The sequence below is a fragment of the Gymnoscopelus microlampas genome (assembly GCF_963454915.1).
Source record: "Gymnoscopelus microlampas genome assembly, chromosome: 9".
Taxonomy (NCBI): Eukaryota; Metazoa; Chordata; class Actinopteri; order Myctophiformes; family Myctophidae; genus Gymnoscopelus; species Gymnoscopelus microlampas.
This window is the reverse complement of record NC_139946.1, coordinates 11,667,230-11,672,760: the sequence shown is the minus strand read 5'-3', so window position 1 is coordinate 11,672,760 and position 5,531 is coordinate 11,667,230.

Genomic DNA, 5,531 nt, shown 5'->3' with positions numbered 1-5,531 from the left:
ATTCATGATCCAGAGGCCATGAGTTCAAATCCCATTGATGTCTTTCCTATGATTCTTTCCTTTGCAGACTGGCTTCCAGAAGATCAACTGAAAACTACCAGGAAGGCTGTACTTGTCAGCCATCTGTTAGCTCAATGGGTTGAGACGCAGTATTCAAGATCCAGAGGCCATGAGTTCAAATCCCATTGATGTCTTTCCTATGATTCTTTCCTTTGCAGACTGGCTTCCAGAAGATCAACTGAAAACTACCAGGAAGGCTGTACTTGTCAGCCATCTGTTAACTCAATTGGTTGAGACGCAGTATACATGATCCAGAGGCCATGAGTTCAAATCCCACTGGTGTCTTTACTGTGATGCTTCCCTTTGCAGACTAACTTCTAGAAAAACAAGTTAAAACCACCAGAAAACCTGTAACTCTCAGCCAACAGCATAGCTCAACTGGTAGAGCGTCTGTCCAATGACATGACTTGACTTGAGTGGGTTCGATTCCCACTCGAGTCAAGTGTCCCCGGTAACTTGGGGCAACGGATAAATTGACTGATATCCTTAGTGATGCTTCCCTTTGCAGACTAACTTCTAGAAAAACAAGTTAAAACCACTAGAAAACCTGTAACTCTCAGCCAACAGCATAGCTCAACTGGTAGAGCGTCTGTCCAATGACTTGACTTGACTTGAGTGGGTTCGATTCCCACTTGAGTCAAGTGTCCCCGGTATCTTGGGGTACATGACTTGACTTGACACTCATGTCAAGTCAAGTCATGTTATTGGACAGACGCTCTACCAGTCGAGCTATGCTGTTGGCTGAGAGTTACAGGTTTCCTGGTGGTTTTAACTTGTTTTCTAGAAGTTAGTCTGCAAAGGGAAGCATCACTAAGGATATCAGTCAATTTATCCGTTGCCCCAAGATACCGGGGACACTTGACTCAAGTGGGAATCGAACCCACTCAAGTCAAGTCATGTTATTGGACAGACGCTCTACCAGTTGAGCTATGCTGTTGGCTGAGAGTTACAGGTTTTCTGGTGTTTTTAACTTGTTTTTCTAGAAGTTAGTCTGCAAAGGGAAGCATCACTAAGGATATCAGTCAATTTATCCGTTGCCCCAAGTTACCGGGGACACTTGACTCGAGTGGGAATCGAACCCACTCAAGTCAAGTCAAGTTATTGGACAGACGCTCTACCAGTTGAGCTATGCTGTTGGCTGAGAGTTACAGGTTTTCTGGTGGTTTTAACTTGTTTTTCTAGAAGTTAGTCTGCAAAGGGAAGCATCACAGTAAAGACACCAGTGGGATTTGAACTCATGGTCTCTGGATCATGTATACTGCGTCTCAACCCATTGAGTTAACAGATGGCTGACAAGTACAGCCTTCCTGGTAGTTTTCAGTTGATCTTCTGGAAGCCAGTCTGCAAAGGAAAGAATCATAGGAAAGACATCAATGGGATTTGAACTCATGGCCTCTGGATCTTGAATACTGCGTCTCAACCCATTGAGCTAACAGATGGCTGACAAGTACAGCCTTCCTGGTAGTTTTCAGTTGATCTTCTGGAAGCCAGTCTGCAAAGGAAAGAATCATAGGAAAGACATCAATGGGATTTGAACTCATGGCCTCTGGATCATGTCTACTGCGTCTCAACCCATTGAGCTAACAGTTGGATGACAAATATAGCCTTCCTGGTAGTTTTCAGTTTATCTTCTGGAAGCCAGTCTGCAAAGGAAAGAATCATAGGAAAGACATCAATGGGATTTGAACTCATGGGCTCTGGATCATGAATACTGCGTCTCAACCCATTGAGCTAACAGATGGCTGACAAGTACAGCCTTCCTGGTGCTTTGACTTGAACAACAAACAAGACAAATAACTTAAAAAAAATGTGTTACAGCATAAATATAAATCTTTTTCATGGGGGGCCCTGACACTACATCTTTTCACATTGGGGTCCACTGCCCAAATACATGTCAATTTGGGGGGTTGACAACAAAAATTTTCAGAACCGCAGATTCCAAGGAAACAGCTGTAGGTGAATGGATAGAGTCACTGACTAGTGAGCTGCAGATAACAGGTTCAAGCCTCAGCTACAGCAGCAAGTCAGGATGTCAAATCAAATAGGTATTATTAGGAGTGAAATGGTTGTGTTTCTTCACCCCAACTGCACATGACAACTGTTTACATGTACGTTATTTTCAGTGATGAAGACAAACCGCACAGACGTTCACTGTACTTTAGTACATTTTGTAAACTTACAAATAACAACTTAGTATAGTCAGATTATTTTTTACACAACTTACATTTTGTAATCAAACTACCGAAACGAAAGTTGGTCACCACCGAAACGAAAGTTAAATCCGAAATAATCACTAAGTGTGGAGGCCAAAATCGTCCCCCCAAAAACCTGTTAGGAGTACGTTTCAGGCAATTTAGAGTTGATTGGTAGTACTTTGTAGTGACTTTTTTGGTCCCTAACACCACAAATGGTTTACTTACTCTTTACGAATGTCTTACGCATCATTTGCTTAACATGAATGATAATTCTAGTAATTGTTTGGTGTCTGCATTCATGAAAGCCAGGTAGTTTGCAACAGGTAAGGAGAAAGTCCACATTAACAGACAGTCATAAATGATGAACTGTCTTCACTTTACTGTAGGGCACATACTAACATGTACAAAGGATTTATAGATATTTTAGGAATGTTTTACAAAGCATGTTAAACATGAACAAACATATTAACAGACAGTTGTAAATGATGAACTGTCTTCACTTTACTATAGGGCACATAATAACATGTACTAAGGATTTATAGATACTTTAGGAATGTTTAACAAAGCATATGTTAAACATGAACAAGCTACCAATAGCTTGTATATATTATGTAACATCAGTTACAAATGATTTAATAATCATTTACAGATGTATTATACATGGCTTATTCATGAATAGTTACTAATACCTTCAAGTCCACATTAACAGACAGTCATAAATGATGAACTGTCTTCACTTTACTGTAGGGCACATAATAACATGTACAAAGGATTTATAGATATTTTAGGAATGTTTTACAAAGCATGTTAAACATGAACAAACACATTAACAGACAGTTGTAAATGATGAACTGTCTTCACTTTACTATAGGGCACATAATAACATGTACTAAGGATTTATAGATACTTTAGGAATGTTTAACAAAGCATATGTTAAACATGAACAAGCTACCAATAGCTTGTATATATTATGTAACATCAGTTACAAATGATTTAATAATCATTTACAGATGTATTATACATGGCTTATTCATGAATAGTTACTAATACCTTCAAGTCCACATTAACAGACAGTCATAAATGATGAACTGTCTTCACTTTACTGTAGGGCACATACTAACATGTACAAAGGATTTATAGATATTTTAGGAATGTTTTACAAAGCATGTTAAACATGAACAAACACATTAACAGACAGTTGTAAATGATGAACTGTCTTCACTTTACTATAGGGCACATAATAACATGTACTAAGGATTTATAGATACTTTAGGAATGTTTAACAAAGCATATGTTAAACATGAACAAGCTACCAATAGCTTGTATATATTATGTAACATCAGTTACAAATGATTTAATAATCATTTACAGATGTATTATACATGGCTTATTCATGAATAGTTACTAATACCTTCAAGTCCACATTAACAGACAGTCATAAATGATGAACTGTCTTCACTTTACTGTAGGGCACATAATAACATGTACAAAGGATTTATAGATATTTTAGGAATGTTTTACAAAGCATGTTAAACATGAACAAACACATTAACAGACAGTTGTAAATGATGAACTGTCTTCACTTTACTATAGGGCACATAATAACATGTACTAAGGATTTATAGATACTTTAGGAATGTTTAACAAAGCATATGTTAAACATGAACAAGCTACCAATAGCTTGTATATATTATGTAACATCAGTTACAAATGATTTAATAATCATTTACAGATGTATTATACATGGCTTATTCATGAATAGTTACTAATACCTTTATAGATGATTTGTAACCGTAGTTATAAAGGTTTTAGTAATCATTTACAAATGTCAATAAACAGGTTGTTAATGATTTGTTAATAGTCTACAAACTGCTTATAAACGTTTATAAATGCTTTAGAATGGGTCGTTACAAATGATTTAATAATCTTTTACAGATGTATATAAATGGCTTATTCATGAATAGTTCACTACTTACTAATACTTTACAAATGATTTGTAACTGCAGTTATAAAGTTTTTAGTAATCATTTACGAATGTCAACAAACAGATTGTTAATGATTTGTTAATAGTTTACAAACTACTTATAAACGTTTATAAATGCTTTATAACGGGTCATTATTGTAAAGTGCTACCCAATTTAGAGTTGATTGGTAGTACTTTGTAGTGACATTTTTTTGGGTCCCTAACATTCATCGAGCTCTGGACTTAGTAAATTCACCATTGGGTCACTACCGAAACGAAAGTTAAATCCGAAAAAATCACTAAGTGTGGAGGCCAAAATCGTCCCCCCGAAAACCTGTTAGGAGTACGTTTCAGGCAATTTAGAGTTGATTGGTAGTACTTTGTAGTGACATTTTTTTTGGTCCCTAACATTCATCGAGCTCTGGGCTTCGTAAATTCACCATTGGGTCACTACCGAAACGAAAGTTGGTCACTACCGAAACGAAAGTTAAATCCGAAAAAATCACTAAGTGTGGAGGCCAAAATCGTCCCCCCGAAAACCTGTTAGGAGTACGTTTCAGGCAATTTAGAGTTGATTGGTAGTACTTTGTAGTGACATTTTTTTGGGTCCCTAACATTCATCGAGCTCTGGACTTAGTAAATTCACCATTGGGTCACTACCGAAACGAAAGTTAAATCCGAAAAAATCACTAAGTGTGGAGGCCAAAATCGTCCCCCCGAAAACCTGTTAGGAGTACGTTTCAGGCAATTTAGAGTTGATTGGTAGTACTTTGTAGTGACATTTTTTTTGGTCCCTAACATTCATCGAGCTCTGGACTTAGTAAATTCACCATTGGGTCACTAGCGAAACGAAAGTTGGTCACTACCGAAACGAAAGTTAAATCCGAAAAAATCACTAAGTGTGGAGGCCAAAATCGTCCCCCCGAAAACCTGTTAGGAGTACGTTTCAGGCAATTTAGAGTTGATTGGTAGTACTTTGTAGTGACATTTTTTTGGGTCCCTAACATTCATCGAGCTCTGGACTTCGTAAATTCACCATTGGGTCACTACCGAAACGAAAGTTGGTCACTACCGAAACGAAAGTTGGTCACTACCGAAACGAAAGTTGGTCACTACCGAAACGAAAGTTAAATCCGAAAAAATCACTAAGTGTGGAGGCCAAAATCGTCCCCCCGAAAACCTGTTAGGAGTACGTTTCAGGCAATTTAGAGTTGATTGGTAGTACTTTGTAGTGACATTTTTTTTGGTCCCTAACATTCATCGAGCTCTGGACTTCGTAAATTCACCATTGGGTCACTACCGAAACGAAAGTT